Raw genomic sequence first — 18559 nt, forward strand, 5'->3', positions numbered from 1 at the left:
CATGCAATCCTATGTGAACACAGGCTATTCAATCTCATCTCAACAGTATTCACCACAATGCTCTTGCCACACATCCACATTGGAGTGAATGCTAAATAGCTGCAGTTAACCAGATGGGAGTTATTGCAGACCATCAACACCACTATAAAAGGATTTAACGCGATCAGAGAAGAACTGAGAGCTATCAGACTAATGACCCTCCAGAACAGATATGTACTCGGCATGATCACAGCGATGGATGGAGGTGTTTGCGCATAAATAGGAGAATCATGTTGCACATTTATACCATCGCACAATGAAGAAAATGGAACCCTAACAGAAGCCATAAGTATGTTGACAAACCTAAAGAATCACATGATCGATGATAGTGATGAAGTGGACGATGACAGCTGGTTTGGAGCCCTGTTCTCATGGGTCCCAAAATGGATGGCGGATATATTCAAGGCTCTGGGAGCCTTACTAGCAATGATACTACTAGGATTTTGTGTTATCAAGATAATCATCACACAGTGCCAGAAAACTGCAAAGAAAGCCATTGGGATGAAAATAATGGTTGACGTCGAACCAGGGTGGAAGCCCAGAGACCTGACTGATGAAGAAGTAAGAGACTTTGTGAAAGATAGTGAATTTGTGCCAGAAGGAATTCACATATCCCAGGAAATGAAGAAAGTATGCAGCCCGAATGGACAATGCCAGTTAATGACCTGGAACAAAGACGAACATATAAAAACAGCAGGAAGTTTGAAAGGAGTGATAAAAATATGGACTCCCAAGATGCACACATTCACACCTTTGTGTACAACCCCTGAAGACGATGAACAAGATACAGAAGTATCAAGGAAAATGAATCCAAAGGAGGAAGCAGAAGTGGTCGATAAACCGACCATAGGGGGAGTGTAGAGGAGGTCCCAGACACGGCCTGCACCCCTGCCCCCCATTCCGAGGTACCAGGAACATACTCGCCAAGGTATGTGAGGTATGAGGAGCAAATTAACCAACAGAGAGTTGCATTGGGACTCTGCCCAGTGTACATAAGGAGAGCCATACCTGGTGAAGCCCCCATAACCAGACAGCCCTGGGCAGCACGGTACCCTATCAGACAGCCATACCAGCCGCTGAGACAAAATGAAGAGTACCTACAGACAGTCCACGAAGAAACCCAAAGAGCCTTAATGGAAGGCCAGTGGAAATGACACAAGGGCCTGGACAGACTCGCGACTGAACGAAAACTGCTATCAAGGATAACACGCCAGTGCAAGTAGCTATGAAAATAGATGTAATGGACACAGGAAAGAGACGATGTTAAGACGTAAGGAAACGTTGCTATGAGACAAGATGGAAGCAACCAACCAGTTAATGTGTGTAAATAGGCTCAGAACGCAAGAAGCTAAGAAAACGGTCCTGCTTGCAATGCTTAGTAGAAGAACAGAGCGGCATTCACCAAATATATATCTACCTCAGTGAAGCACGCTATACTAGTGTGACTCCATTTTGTAAAGTAGAACTAAGGCCAGGCTGCAAGGAGGCCACCAAGGCCGAGATTCATATTCCAGCTAAAGCCAGAAGGAAAGAGCGGAATCGAAATTCAGCAAGAAGTAGCTCATGCTTGAGAATTCGAGGTCAACTCCAGGAAGGGAGGAGAACGGCAACTCCGGAGAATCGAAACTTAAGAGCATACAAGCCTGCCCCGTGAATATCAAGATAATGGGGGCCCAGGCAGGTGGTGAGGCTAAAGAAGAATCAAATACTCGAAAAACTGGAAACTGAAGCAGATTCATGGTGAACAGACACGTGACCAGCCAAGCACAAGGAAGCACCAACGTCTGATGTCACCCAGAACCCGAGGGGGCTATAACTTTTCCTGATAAGAGGCTACAGTTTCGAGGCCATGCCCAGCCAACTAATTGACACATAGCCCAAAGGTACTGATTGATAGAAAGGAAGCAGGGTGAATCCTAAGGCACGACGCACCTGGGTGTCCATTTTGCATGCTGCTAATTAAAGTGGAGATGTATGTCTAGGGGTGTAACCCACCCAATCACAATGGACCAAATAATCTAGGGTCCTATAGTTTGTAGAACCAATCAGACGTCGTAGTTATAGTGACGTCTATTAAGTGTGATGTAGAGGGAGGGGCGTAGACGCCCACCCGATAAGAGTTATCCAATCCACATGCTTTGTGACCATATACAGATATAGCACCTATACTTAAGTTACCTTTCCTAACCAATTATATTACATGACAAATTTTGTAGAGTTAGACGTCAATGATGCAAGTTTTGTGTATAAAAGTTGCTGTTTGACTGAAGTTCGAGGAAGTCAGAGCGAGACAGGCGATCGCAAGAATGCTGATTACCAACTGTTTCCCTGTTTGATGTACTTGTCATTAAACAGACTTCCCTTTGCCAAACTACTGAGTCCTCTTTATTGAGTCGTGTTGGAGTAAGTGAATCCTGCTCCCCCATTCCTCACGTGGTGCAGCTATCTTGTCTTTCAAGTATTCGAGGGTGAGCACTAGAGAAAGACTGACGAAAATCAAACAACTCCCATAAGATCTTTTCTACTGTCGGTTCTATCAAAACAAAAATCAGGTCGAGACATTATACCATGTTATCATGGACTGCCCAGTGCTGAGAAATAAAAGACAATTGCTCCAGAACATTTGGTCTCCACAATCCACCCCGCTGGAACCAAAAGAACCTGGACCACCATCTTATCAGGAAGGCAGAACAAACTAATTTACACAAAAATTCCGTTTTGGGAACTCATAACAACAACTGATAGCATGGAATAGAGAGTTTTTGGATCTGTTTTGTCCAGATGACACAGACATTGAAAATTTTTTAATTATACGAAAATGAATCTTACCATAAGTTTAAGTTACATTTTTAATCATGAAATGTCAACATGTTTTCAAACTAAATCGTTCAATAAAAAAAAAATATATATAAGATCAAGTGAGCATTTGTTAAGGATTTTGTCCCATTTTTGTACAAAGTCTTTATTTTCCTTGAATAGCGTTGGTGTGCGTGGGATTCTAAGCCCTCAGGGTATCTTTTGACCTCTGTAGTACTGTCCAAGAGTAACTGTTAAGCTCACCTGGTCTCTGCGGAGGCGTTGGGGCACGGTTGCAGCCCTCCGTGAACTTTAATCACCCCCTTCAGGCCTCTCCCTCAGTAGAAAAGCTGTGAGCGGTGGTACATGGTGATACTGTTCCTGTGAATTATGGAAGATAAGCTCTCTGTCCTGCTACTTCTGGCAGGGGCGCATCGAATGGGATATAGTTCCTTCACTGATCCCTGATAAGGATTAGTCCAGTCCAGCTGCTTCTCCTTATGATTGGTAAGTCTTTCTTGAGCTCTTGTGATGCTGTTCGTTCTCTTTAATGCCTGTATATGTTGCTCCTATTTATCCCCGCAATAATGTCTCTCTTCTGTTTTCTTCCCTTAGATGGAAATGCGGCCTCAATGCAGCTGTGAGACACGAGATGTGGCCGGATGGAAGATGCATGCAACCACAATGTTCAACAGCAGGTAAGTGATGGTTTAAGGGAAAGCACAAAGTATGGCGAAGCGCAACCTTAAACTGACTGTTTTTTCGATGTCTAACCTTGTGTTCCGTTTTTCCTTGCAGGCGCTGCTGTCGACGATGGAGCGCATCATGCTGCGGTGCCAAGATGAAGATTTCGGCGTTCTGGAAGTGTAAGGATGAATACTTGGTTCACCGAAGAGATTTACAGGTAAGAATACCTTCCCCCAGTTGTTTAGTATGCTGGCAGGAAGCAGGATGTCCAGGAAGCAGGATCTTCAAAGTTAAGTCTGACCTCAGGCGACTGTGAGCGTTACGCTGCTTGCAAGTGCAGAATAACGCAAATCATCTGTCTTGAGGATCGGGGCAGCTTATATAGCTGAGATTGTGGGCATGCCCATTAGGGCCGGCTTACCAGCCACACTCTGCCACTCCTAGAGAGTGAGCATGTGCAAAGGCAATCCATTAGCATCCACATCCAAGAATACACTTGGGGCTGCTAAATGGATGGAATGTTTAAGGTTAATGCATCCTGCTTAATGGATGGAAAGTTAAAGGTTAATGCATCTGAAGTGCTATGTCCATAATAAAAGTCTTTTGGTATTAAATGGATGTTCTTGTTTACTTTTGTTCATGAGCCTGGCGCCAAAGGTCTCCTGTGCATGCAACCCCTACATGCCTGTGTCCCTGACTTTATGACCATGACAGCACTCCCCCTCAAGGCCCCTCTCAATGGTGGTTCTCCTCCGAGTCCTGGTTTGGTGGGATTATTGCAATGGAACTTGGATGTATTCACAGGGTTCCCAAGTTCGGTCTTGAGGTCCGTAACCTTTCCAGTCAATTAGGTAATACAATGTTGATCGAGTCCAGGATATATTTCACTTCATATTGTGGTCCTCCATCTATTACTTCGGGCTCTGGTAGAGAAGTAAGCCATGTATTGGATTTCATTGGTTTGAGGAGAGAGACATGAAATACAGGGTGAATTTTCATGTGCGATGGTAACTCCAATTTTATGGCGACAGGATTGATTATGGACTTTATAATATAGGGGCACAGGTATCTTGGGCGGAAAGCTCTTGGACCCTTCAGGGGAATATATTTGGATGCTAACCACACCTTTTCTCCAAACTGGTAGGCGGGAGCTTCCTTCCGATGTCGATCAGAAAACAGTTTTTGTCTTTCCTTAGCCTTGGTCAGATGCTCTGTCGCCTCCTTAAGAACCTGAGTGATGGTTTTATGCATGTTTTTTATGGCTGGCATTTCCAGGGTATAGGGTGGATCAAATACTGATGTCCTCGATGTCTTCCATGCACAGTGTAGAATGGAGTTTGCCCTGTGCTTGTGTGAACTGAGTTGTTGTATGCATACTCAGCTATCCAGAGTATATTTTTCCAAGAATCCTCAGACTGTTGCAACATACACCTGATATATTGCTCTAAAGTTTGGTTGGTTTGTTCAGTTTGCCCATCAGTTTGAGGGTGATGGCTTGTGGACAACCGGAGATCGATTTTGGCAATCGTACAATACTTTCTCCAAAAGGTAGAAACAAACTGAGTTCCACGATCAGATACTAATATTGATGGAAATCCATGCAATTGAACAATTTGCTCTAGGAACACAGAAGCGAGAGTTGACGCAGTTGGGAGTCCCTTCAGAGGGATGAAATGGGACATTTTGGATAATAAACCACAACAACTGATATGGTGTTGTATCCATTGCAGGTTGGAAGATCTGTGATGAAGTCCATCAACAGGGTATGCCAAGGTGCTGGCGGTACTGCTAGGGGATGTAGTAAACCAGCAGGTTTCTGTTTCTGAGACTTGTGTTGTGCACAGACACCGCAGGTTTCAATAAATTGTCAATGTCTTTTCGGCAGGTTGGCCACCAGTAGTTTTATTTTACCTTAGCCTGAGTTTTGGCTATTCCTGGGTGTCCTTCCACTAATGATCGTGGTAATTTGTGATGATTTGCTTTTGCAGTTCTTGGTCTTGGACATATAATCGACATTGGAAATGTGGTAGATTGTCTTCGATGGTGTACTGATCACCTTTTAACAGACATTCCTGTTGTGTTGATTGATCCATCAAGGATTGCAAACTGGTTCTTTGGTCATCCATACATGTGGTGGCAGCTATTCTGGTTTGAATCCTTTCCTCAGGAATTATGGCCACGGGGTCGGATGCTGTAAAAGCCTCTTTTTCTTCACTCATGCATGACACAAGGTCTATAAGTGATAATAAAATTGTATTCTGCGAAAAAGAGAGCCCAACGAAGTTGACGCGAGGATTGTGCTTTGGCGGTTTTCAAGTATTGCAAGTTACGGTCGTCTGTGATGAGAGTGGCCGTATGTCTCGCCCCAAGAAGGTAATGTCTCCAGGCCTTGAATGCTGCTTTAATTGCCAGTAATTACTTATCTATGATGGCGTAGTTCAACTCGGGGGCTGAAAATTGCGGGACCAGAATGCGACGGGGTGTAATTGTCCTGTTTCAGGGTCTCGTTGTGACAATACTGCTCCCATGGCTATTTTTGAAGCATCTGTCTCAACTATGTAAGGTAGGTCTGGTCGTGGGTGTCGAAGGACTGGTGCTATAGTGAATGCTAGTTTCAACTTCTGGAAGGCTTCTTCAGCTTCTGTCGACCAATGGAACTTTTGTGTTTTTCTTTAACACGGAGGTAATTGGATGTACAATTTGTGAAAACCCAGGTATAAACCGACGATAAAAGTTGGCGAATCCGAGCACGCTTCGCACTCCTTTCGTGGATGTTGGCAAGGGCCATTGGAGGATGGCATCCACCTTTCGTGTATCCATATGTCCGCCTTGTGGTGTAAGCATGAAACCGAGAAACTCGACCTAGGTTACATGGAAAGAACATTTTTCCAACTTGGCATACAATTGGTGTTGTCGAAGCTTCTTTAAGACTGCCCGGACATGGCCTACATGTTCTTCCATGGAATTTGAGTAGATAAGAATGTTGTCAATGTAAACAAGAGCGCAAACGTCCAGTAGTTCACGGAGTACATCATTCATAAAGAATTGGAACACCGCAGGGGCATTGCATAGCTTGAAGGGCATGACCTAGTATTCAAAGAGGCCGTACTTTGTGCGGAAGACCATTTTCCACTCGTCTCCCTCTTTTACTCTTACAAGATGGTATGCTCCTCTTAAATCCAGTTTTGTGCAGATGTGAGCATGTTTCACTTGGTCCAGGAGCTCTGGTAAGTGGTAAAGGATATTGATTTTTTACTGTGATCTGATTGATGGATCTATAGTCGATGCAAGTTCTTAAGTCAACCTCCTTTTTAGGCACAAAGAATAAGGGTGAGGAGGCAGGTGACTTGGACGGGTGAATAAAACCGTTCGCCAGGTACTGATCCAGGTAAGTTCTAAGATGCTGATTTTCCTGTTCTGTCAGAGTATAAATTCAGATGCAAGGGACCTGGGCTCCGGTACAAGATCTATTTGATAATCATAGGGTCTGTGCGGGGGCAGAACGTTGGCTTGCTCTTTTTTGAAGACATCCTGGTAATCTTGGTATTCAAGCGGTAAGGAGCTGATGAGACCCAACACGATTCCTTTCTTCCGTTTCAGATTGGTGTCATCTTTTTTGTAACATGTGTCGGCACAATCATGAGGAAATGTCAGAACTCATTTTCGCCAGTCGATTCTAGGATTGTGGGTCTCCAGCCAGGACATTCCCAATGTCATCTGGAACTGAGGAGCACTGATGAGATCGAAAGTAATGTCCTCTTGACGCCCGTCTTGACACAGAAGCTTGACTTTCTCGGTGTATTGTGTAACCGGGCCAGATGTTAGCTGAGAACCATCCACAGCAGTGACGTTTTTCGATTTCTGCTTCTGTCAGAGAGGAAGGCCTATTCGGAGAGCCAAATCTTGGTCAATGTAGTTACCCACAGCTCCACAATCAATATATGCCTCCAAGGCAATTATTTTTGATGGTTGCTTGTGATTCACCAAAAACAATGAAGGACTAGATGTGAGGTCTGTACGGATTCCTTTTTCATGCTCGACAAGCGGACCCCTACACTTGCCGGGCATTGGCATTTCCTGAGTTCTGTTCTTCTTCTTCTTCATCAGTTTTGTCTGTTGCCCCAACCGTTTTCTTGGGTGGTTTTACCGGGCAGTTACGGAGGAAGTGACCTGCTTGTCCACAATATAAGCAATGCTGTTGTTGTCTAATTTTTTCCCTTTCTGCTTTGGTAAGGGGATTTCGTAATCCGCCAATTTGCATTGGCTCAGACTGTTTATGTGGTTTAGTCTGATTCTCACGAGGTCTTACGTAAACTGACCATCCCTCTGATCTAGCTCGATCCATCCATTTTACGATTCTGCAACCTATGATCAAGTTGCACCGTGGGCATGGGAGAGTGAGGAGAAAGAGCCAGCGTGGGCATGGGTGATGGAAGAGACAGAGCCAGGGTGGGTATGGGAGACTGAAGGGACAGAGCCGGTGTGGGCATGGGAGAGGGAAGAGGCAGAGCCAGGGTGGGCATGGGAGACAGAGCCAGGGTGGGTGTGGGAGAGTGAGGAGACAGAGCCAGGGTGGGCATTGGAGAGACAGAGCCAGGGTGGGCATGGGAGAGGGAAGAGACAGAGCCTGGGTGGCGTGGGAACCAGAAGAGACATAGCTAGGGTAGACATTGGTGATGAAAGAGACCGAGCCATGGTAGGCATGGGAGAGACAGACCCAGGGTGGGCATGGGAGAGGGAAGAGACAGAGCCAGGGCAGGAATGGGAGAGGGAAGAGGCAGAGCTAGGGCAGGCCTGAGAGAAAGAAGAGACAGATCTAGGGCAGGCATGGGAGAGGGTAGGGACAGAGACAGGGCGGGCATGGGAGAGTGAAGAGAAAGAGCCAGGGTGGGCATGGGAGAGACAGAGCCAGGTTGGAAATGAGAGAGGGAATAGACAGAGCCAGGGTGTGTTAGACAGAATCACATTCAGTACCCTTTGGGAACACTACACACAATTAAGACTACAGGTGTAAGTACAATTTCACCTTTGGTACAAGCCTGTACTACACATTAAGTGGTAGCAGTGGCTGAGCAGCCAGACTTATCTCAAGAGGGAGCAGTACAAGATGTTACACAAAGGGCTTGCAATGACAGTGGTTCAAACACACACTTACTCAAGGTTTCTTGGTAAAAGAATATACATTTATTTACACGGTCAGTTGGAAAACATTCCACTAGTAAGAAGCAGCTCAATATCACACAATAATACACTACAATACTAAACCAATACTGAACAAGTTAGGCTCCCCTGAAGTGGGAGTAAAATGGCACTTCAGTAACTTTCAAAAGGGGTAGAAAGACAAAGGTTGTAAGAATCAAAGCACAATTACTTTCATAGGCAGAGCAAATAGTTTCAGTTCACTACAACAGACAATCCAATTCAATAGGCCTGGGCCAAAGTCAATGGTTCAGAGTCTTGGACAGGTTAGCACAGTGAGTAGGTCAGGTAGAGGTTCACTCTCCTACTCCTCTTGAGCTGAAGCTAGAAGCAAAGCTCCCACTTCTGGTCTTGAGACATAAGCTTTTAGACGGTTGGTGTGAAAGACTCTGGGAGCCTCCTTAGGATTGCCTAAGTCCACCAGATAGTTGACCTCTCCATGTTTGCCCACAACCTTGAAGAGTCCTAGCCATTTGTCCTGTCAGGCCCTCTGCCTTGTAGGTACCATAACTAGAACTAGCTGGTCTTGAGTAGACTCAACCATGTTGGCCTTCTGGTCATGCTAATGCTTCACCAGAGCCTGACCTGATTTCAAGTTATCTGATGCTTCTGCCATCATGTGACATTCTCCTCCGGAGACCTATCACATAGTCAGTGACTCTCACTGGCTTCGGGGAAGGAGCACTCTCCAACCCCTCCTTAATCAGGGCCAAGGGGCCTCCAACTGGATGGCCATAGAGAAGTTCAAAGGGACTAAATCCAACTTCCTCCTGAGGGACTTCTCTGTAAGCAAATAGAAGGCATGGTAGTAGAAGATCCCACTTTCTTCTTAGGGGTTCCTCTAAAGCACCTATCATGCTCTTCATTGTATGGTTGAACCTCTCTACCAACCCACTTGTCTGAGGATGATAGGCAGTTGAGAACTTGTAAGTTACTCCACAGTTTTTCCACATGGCCTGCATGTAGTGGGACAAAAAATTGGATCCCCTGACAGAGAGAACTTCCTTATGAAAACCGACCCTGGTAAAAACACCAAGTAGGGCCTTAGCCACAACCTGAGCTGTAATAGTACTCATAGGTATGGCTTCAGGATACCTAGTAGCATGGTCTACTACAACCCGGATGAACCTATTTCCTGAAGATGTTGGAGGGTCTAAGGGACCAACAATGTTGATCCCTACCCTCTCAAAAGGGACTCGCACCAGTGGGAGAGGCACCAAGGGTTCCACATTCTTGGTTCCACTCTTGCCAGAGATTTGGCAAGTTTGACCGCTGCTACAGAACTTATCTACATCAGACCCCAACTTAGGCCAGTAGAAATATAAAGATAGCCTTTCCTTGGTCTTCTTAAAACTTAAGTGACCAGCCAAAGGTATCTCATGGGCTAACTGTAGGAACTGGAGTCTGCTTTCAAGAGGCACTATAAGTCTTCTGTAGTCCCCTGGGATAGGCTCAGTTGGTTCACTGCAGAAGAGGCCATCTCCCCAGTACAACCTATGCTTCCCTGGGTCTTGCCCATCCAGCTGTGAAACTGCCTGTTGGCAAAAACCTTCAAGAGTAGGACACTCGCTTTGACCTCTGCTGAAGTCGCCCTACAGGGTCCGCCCTCTGCCAGTAAAGACTGCAGCTCAGGATGGTCTGCAGGATCCTGATCTCCAACAGGAGCAAGGTCCACTTCCAGCTCTGATTCCTCAGCAGTTGATTTGACCACACAAGGTTATTCCACACACTCACCCTCAGCTGGTGGAGGAGTCACAGGTGTGACTTTGGACAGTCCTCTCGGGGATGTACTTGTAGGTAGCACAGGAGTGTTGGCTGCTTTCTTTCTTGCAGTCAGTAAGTCCTCTATAATCTCCTCTTTAGAGCCCCTTAAGGTACTCTCTCTGGCCTTCCTAGTCTGCTCCTGTTTCCATTTGCTGGGAGGCCTGGGGGTGCTTGATACAACTCCACATGTTTTTAAGTCTTTCCCCAACAGGACTCTCCCAGGTACTTCAATCTGCACACTTACAGGTATCGTGACAGTCATGCCATTGCACTGGATGAGAGCTGGTAACTGTGGAAGCATTTGGACAGGGCCTCTAACAAGCTTAGTTAGGTATTTAGGTGCCTTAGCAACATCCTCTACCTTGAAAAATGATTCATCAACGACAGTAATTCTGGCCACAGTGTCTCTGATGGCAGGCGTCTCCTGACTATTCACAAGAACACTGTCTTTGTAATACTCTTTAGTATTGTCTAGAATGGAATTGTAAACATCTAAGTTCTGCTGTTCCCACAGACCCAGGGATAGTAAAGATACACTGGCTGAGACTTTCATGGGTTCCTCAGCCAGTAAGTGAAAGATTCCACTTGCCATTGGTACTTCATCCTCTGCGGAGAAGGCTAAGGAGACAGTGTGGATCCCTGAAGGTTTACTCTTACATCTGGGATCCCCTTTCACATGGTCAGTTGACCCACAAGCATAACATTTTCCAAAGGTCTTTTTGAATGGGGGTTTGTTCTGACCGCCCTCTGGTTTGGCACCAGGAGGTACACTAGCCTGATTCAGTTTCCCTTGTGACTTGCCCTTGTTATGTTTGGGGCCCTCTTTTGGAGTGGAGGTATTGGAATTCTCTTTGGTATCTTTCTTGTGCTGCCTTCACCCATCCTTCTTCTGAGTTTCCCCAGAATCCTTGTGAGTAGCCCTGTTGGCAACGCACAAGTCAGCAGCCCTTGCTAACTTCTTTGGATCAATTTCCCTAGAGTCAGCCAAGTGCTGTCTCAGCTCAGGAGAGTAGGCATCATAAATAGATTCCAAAATAAGCAGATTTCTCATACCTTCATAAGTGATAACTCTGTAACCCTTAACCCATCCATCTATGTTTTTCAAACATTCAGTCGCCCAGATAGCCCAAGGGGTACCACGTGCTTTTTGAGGGTTCTAAACCTCTTAAGATTCTGGGAAGGGGTCTTCCCAAATATAGCTATCAAAGCTAGTTTCACACTTTCATACTCCTTTATGTCTATATCCCCCAACTCCATTACCACATCAGTTGCAACACAGGGTAGCCTAGAAAAAAGCCAAGGAATCAGCTGATTCCCTGTGATGTCTTGAATCCTATGGTTATATTCAAAAGTAGCCAACCAATCCAAAATATCAAGCTTAACCTCATACATACTTACTGCATCTTTGGGCATGCAATGCCTCTTAGAAGACTCTGGGAGAGAACCAATTTCAAGAGACAACATCTTCATTTCAAGTGCATGATTCAACTCCATTTCTCAGAGTTTAAGTTCTTGATGTTTGCTTTCAGTCTGGGCGTGGATTATTTTAAATTCTAACTCAAGTCTCATTCATTCCAAAGAGAAAAATTCAGGGCTTAGTGTTGGACCTGATGGGGTCCCTGTGGTCATAGGTTGATGCCTATGAGCAGGTAGAGGTAATACAGGGCCTACATTGTGAGACTCTTCTGCCTTATCTAACTCAACCATAACATTTGAGTTACCCTCAGAAAAATTATCATCCTCATCAACATTTTCCACATTTGCTGCAGGTGTGGGGGTTTCAGACCCACTCCTCAGACTTTGGTATTCCAACAACTTTTCTATCAATTCAACCTTTTTGCCTTTTACAGTGAAATTCCTAGCTTTACACATATCTCACAATTGATCAACTGTTAAAGTCACTACGGTCTCCTGTTTATAGCTTTCCATATCAGTCATGATACAACAATTGCTTTTCTAGTGTTGATTATCCTTGGGAGGGTTATTTGAACAAAGTTAAGAGCAGTACTCTAAATGTAACAAGTATACTTTATTCTCACCACTGTACACCAGTGCTAGGCAGAATCACATGCAGTACCCTTGGGGAACACTACATGCAATTAAGACTACAAGTGTCAGTACGATTTCACCTTTGGTACAAGCCTGTACTACACAGTTATGTGGTAGCTGTGTCTGAGCAGCCAGACGTATCTCAAGAGGTGTGTGAGCAGTAGAACAAGTTACACATAGGACCAACAAATACAGTGATTCAAACAAACACTTAAGGTTTCTTGGTAAAGGAATATACATTTATTTACACAGTCAGCTTGAAAACATTGCACTAGCAAGAGCAGCTCAATATCATATACTAATATACTACAAATACAGAACCAATAAGTTACTGAACAAGTTCAGCTCCCTTGAAGTGGGAGCAAAATGGCACTCCAGATACTTTAAAAAGGGGTAAAAAGACCAGGTTATAAGAATCAACAGCACAAATACTTTCATAGTCAGGGAAAAGGGTTTCAGTAAACTACAACCAGCAATTCAGTTCATAGGCCTGGGCCAAAATCAATGGTTCAGTGTCTTTGTATAGGATAGCACAGCTCTGGTAGTAAACGGTTAAGTATTTGCCACGGAACTTAGAAGAATTTTGTCAGAGGAAAAGTTAGACGAATGTTTAGGGAAGGACAAGCCTTCGAAGTTGGGAAAGTTTCACAAACTTTCACCCTGGCCCAAAAGATTTCCGGACCGCATTGCACAGTACCATTAAAGTGAATAAGAGCTGTAGCTGAAGCAATTGTTCCTGGCAGTTCAAGCAGATCTCGCTGTTCCTGAGCTTCAGTCGTGGGGACAAGAAGGAGGACGTCGGGAGGTTCCTGCACTGCCCAGGGATGAGGCCACAAGCTTGGCAAAACGTTGGTTTAAGGTGTGAGTGCCTTAAAGTCCACAAACTGGTTTCCTTCCCCCTGGCTATCCGGTTTTCAACAGCACTCTGAAGAAAATTCGACCAGGATGGGGACGGTGTCCAGGTGGCTTGCGAGTTGGTTGTTCCACCAAACTCAAGAGAAGAAGTTAACCTTTAAGGGCTTCTCTGTCGATGGAGTTTCAGGTAATTCGGACCTGCAGCAGGGCTTCACTGGTCGTCCAGGAGTTGCAGCAGTCCTCTTCCCTTCAGCTCGTCTTCGGTTCTTCCGTTCCAGTGGTTGACTCTGCTTTCCAAGTTCCAGAGACTAGCTTTTAAACAGTTTTCCCCCATTCATTCCAGCCTGGCTGTCACTCGCACAGATCTCCTAGGAGACTAAGCACAAGGAGTTTCGGGCACCTCCCTCACACCCTGTCCACCCCAGACACTCAGGTGCCAGAGGAGGGCTTCAGCACTGAAGCCCAACAAAGGCCAACGAACAAAGGGACCAAACCTGGTTTGGCGTGCAGAGACAAACACAAGAAAAACCTTTCCTAAAAGAAATGGTGAAAAAAGTGGACCTGAGACTGTTTTTACAGATAGGTCTTGGGCATATATTGAAAACACGGCTGACCCGATTTTTAGCTACCGTTGTTCGCGGTCGGGAAAAATCATGGTTGTTTTATCTAAACCACTGCCACCAGCCCTTCAAAGTAGGAAAGGGTAACATTTGACTGTTACATGAGTGTTTTGATTTATGGGATGCTAGGCAACTCTTCCAGCACTCTATAGGAAGATATTGTGTGCTGGGTCTGTAATTTTAAAGAGACTAGTAAAGTCAATTTAACTTTACATGCTCTGGGAGACAGTAGTCAGTCCCAGAGAAGGGGCCTCATTACACGTTGTGCGATAAAAACCACAAATTAGCGGCATGGCGCTATTAACGTGTCCGCCCTCGCAAGAGGGCGCTAATGGCGTACCATTACGAGTACGCGGACACGAGCATAGCGCCATGCCGTTAATGACCCTACCGCCATGCCGCTAAAGTCCCCAAAAAGTCATTTACCACCTTCCGCGAAAGTGCAGATAGCACCTCCGCCCTCGCGCCATTAGCGGTCACCGCTATTAGCGGTCACTGCTATTAGCGATCACCGCTATTAGCGGTGACTGTTAAATTGCGGAACCGGAAATAGCATCATCGCACAGGAACGGGAAAGAGCACGGCGGCCATCTTTAAAAACACAATCCATTGCCATCCTCTGCACCCTGGACCTGTTTTGAGTTGGGAGCTGTGCAAATTCATCTGGACACCTGCATCATGCCCAAGGCTTTGAAGAAAACCAGTGACAGGCAGCACAAGGAAAAATATACCAATGAGGAATTGGTCATGTTAAAACAGACCCTTGCAGAGCATGCAGAGATAGTCTTTGCAAATGACATGCGCCGGACAACCTTGCTGAAGAAAAAAGCCATCTGGGAGGAGGTAGCTCTCAAAGTCAGTGCTGTGGGCACCAGCATGCGCACTGTGCACGAATGCAAGAAGAGGTGGGACGACCTCAGGCTGCTGGTGAGGGGCATCCTGGCTGAGAACCACCGCATTGCCAGTGCCGGTGGAGATGGCTCACCAATCCGGATGAAGGAATAGGAGGAGACATGCGCAAACATGATTGCCGTTGAATCCATTGAGGGAGTGGGCAGCATGGAGATCGGCGTGGCTACCACTTCAGATGGAGGTGAGTGTACACATGACAGGATGCGGTGTGAATGTACTGTTACCCCCATATGTGAGCACAGACTCCTCTCATGCATGGACACACATCCACACATGCATCCATCCCTCACCATGTCAGTGTCAGACCCAAACACACACATGCACACATCACCTGAGACAAGTCCCAAACACACCCATGCATGGATGAGGCACTGAACTGGCACATCACCTGCATCCACAACCACTGAGTCCCAATGGCCACAACTGCATCATTCATGTAATCTTCATTAAGTAAATTGAGTCGCAACCAATGATATCCCCCTTCTCGTCCCTCACTGGCTCACATACAGATGGGGAGGATGCGGCTGATGCATCAAAGGCACCAGCTCCATGCAAGGGGGCAAGGGCACGGGAGCCGGAGGATACCCCAACAACATCCAGGGGCAAGGGGGGAAGGGCACACCTGACGAGTAGGAAACATCGTCATGGTGCCACTGCCAGGGCAGTAGTAGCTGCACCACCACCTGCTGCCCCACCACCGGAGGTGAACCCACTGGCACCAATGCCAGCCACCGAGGGCCCACCATCAGCTGCGGCAAGCTCCGCTGGTGAGGCAGCCGCCACTGCCCCCCTATCCGATCCGGAGGACACCCTAGTCCAGCACATGGGGATGCACACCCCAAGCCCCCCTGGAACCCTTGCGCCTGTGCCATTCCAGACCCCTGGGTCTGATGTGACTGTTGAGGACACCAACCCTGCAATCATGTCCCCCATGTTACCATCACCTGCTGCAGTGGATGCATCGGAGGGCACAGCATCCAGTGCACGGTCACCCAGCACTGCCCCCCAACTCACCACCATCCTGCAGCGCCAAAACGAGCTGACTGTGCTGGTCGGCCAGCATGTTGAGGAGGCTGCCAATCTCAGAGAGAACATTGTCGAGGCGGCGAGGCACTGCACTGAGCGGATGGACGCCAACACCGACAGGCTATGCGATGAGATAGCGAGGCTCAGGGAGGTCCTTGTCCGCATGGCTGACACTATGGACCGCCACTTTTCCCAACAAGGCCAGTCTGCCCTGTCATCATCTTCCGGGTCGAGACAAACAAGCCCCCTCCGGCGCTCATCGCGCACCACCAGGCGCACGTCTGGCAACCCTCAAGATCCTTTCAAGGACAATGGAAAATAGGGGGTTGATGGAGATTCCTCTGTATGCATTGTCCAGGGAATACATGGCAGACACATGAGGGACTGTTGTGGGGGGTGGTGGGAAGGGTGTTATGGGTCTGTTGTGGGGGGTGGTGGGAAGGGTGTTATGGGTCTGTTGTGGTGGGTGGTGGGAAGGGTGTTATGGGTCTGTTGTGGTGGGTGGTGGGAAGGGTGGTGGGATGTTTTGGGGCTTGCACTTCTACACCTTTATGTCACTCAATGCACTGGTTTCTGATCAAAACACAGGCTTGGATATCTTCATTGTGTGTGTGTACTTTATTGGCGACAGGGACCATTGCGTGCTTCAAAACATACACCAGTGCATTACCCCCCATATCCATGTGACAGTACGAAAATATGTTCCTCAGAATATTTGGTTGATCAGATGCTGTCTCACAGCACGTCCCTCCTGGCCATCCCCTCTTGCAACACCTACATCCCCTTCACCTCTGTCCTCATCACCATCATCATCCTCATCAGGTGCTTCTATTTCAATGTGAGGGGGCAGTGGCACATTCCATCTGATACACATATTGTGCAGCATGACACATGCCATGGTGATCTTGGCCACCTTCTCATGTCCATACAGGAGAGCACCACCAGACCTGCTAATGCACCTAAAATGTGACTTCAAAAGTCCAAAAGTCTGCTCGATCACGATGCGGGTACGGGTATGTGCACGATTGTATTCCTCCTCGTGCCTGTTCTGTGGGTTCCGTACAGGTGTGAGGAGCCAGGTCTTCAGGGGATAGCCCGCATCACCTGTATGGGGGAATGAATGGGGTCCTGTTACTGTTCACCTCAAGAGCGGCCTGTTCACATCACACAAATTGACATTGCTTTGTGATTCAAGTACTAAATTGACAGCATACATGCAGATGGTCTGTGTGACAGCAACGTGCAAGGGGGAAGTCGGCCCTGCAAGTAGAAATGCCACATTAATGCCTCCAACAGTAATTGACATGTCCTGGGTGAGGCCAGGTTTTAGGTGTCCCTGGCCCATCCAAATTAGGTAACACACTGCTAGTGTACTGACATCCTGACACCGATGTTGCCATGCTGTGAAGCATCACTTCAGTGGTGCCATAGGTGTGTGGTTCAGTGCTATGTCTAGGGGTGATCCCTTTGCATACATACAAGGGCGCGTTGCTGGATTGATGTTGTGCTGCACTGATTCTGTATTACTGTCTTGACGCCATGTTGCTGATTTGTGTAATATGTGGCGTGGCATGATGTGCAATGTGGATGGATGTGTGATGTTTTGCAACCTGCATTGTTCTCAATGTTCTGCACCTTCGAATTGCATGTGGGTTCCTCTCAAGTACATCATGGCCTTCCCTGATGGATATTGGCGTACATCTGTATGTCCATTTTCCCTACAGACGCCAGTCAACACCCAGTTGGAGTATTTATCTCTCCCCCCCTTCACACCCAGTTGGAGTATGTATCTCTCCCCCCCCATTCACACCCAGTTGGAGTATGTATCTCTCCCCCCCCATTCACACCCAGTTGGAGTATGTATCTCTCCCCCCCATTCACACCCAGTTGGAGTATGCATCCCCCCCCCTATTCACACCCAGTTGGAGTATGTATCTCTCCCCCCCCTTCACACCCAGTTGGAGTATGTATCTCTCCCCCCCCATTCACACCCAGTTGGAGTATGTATCTCTCCCCCACCATTCACACCCAGTTGGAGTATGTATCTCTCCCCCCCCATTCACACCCAGTTGGAGTATGTATCTCCCCCCCCCTATTCACACCCAGTTGGAGTATGTATCTCTCCCCCCCCTTCACACCCAGTTGGAGTATGTATCTCTCCCCCCCCATTCACAACCAGTTGGAGTATGTATCTCTCCCCCACCATTCACACCCAGTTGGAGTATGTATCTCTCCCCCCCTTCACACCCAGTTGGAGTATGTATCTCTCCCCCCCCTTCACACCCAATTGGAGTATGTATCTCCCCCCCCATTCACACCCAGTTGGAGTATGTATCTCCCCCCCCATTCACAACCAGTTGGAGTATGTATCTCTCCTCCCCTTCACACCCAGTTGGAGTATGTATCTCTCCCCCCCCATTCACACCCAGTTGGAGTATGTATCTCTCCCCCCCCCCATTCACACCCAGTTGGAGTATGTATCCCCCCCCATTCACACCCAGTTGGAGTATGTATCTCCCCCCCCCTATTCACACCCAGTTGGAGTATGTATCTCTCCCCCCCTTCACACCCAGTTGGAGTATGTATCTCTCCCCCCCCATTCACACCCAGTT

The sequence above is a fragment of the Ambystoma mexicanum genome, chromosome 14 (genome assembly GCF_040938575.1).
Source record: "Ambystoma mexicanum isolate Mex_15411 chromosome 14, UKY_AmexF1_1, whole genome shotgun sequence".
In the NCBI taxonomy this organism is placed as follows: domain Eukaryota; kingdom Metazoa; phylum Chordata; class Amphibia; order Caudata; family Ambystomatidae; genus Ambystoma; species Ambystoma mexicanum.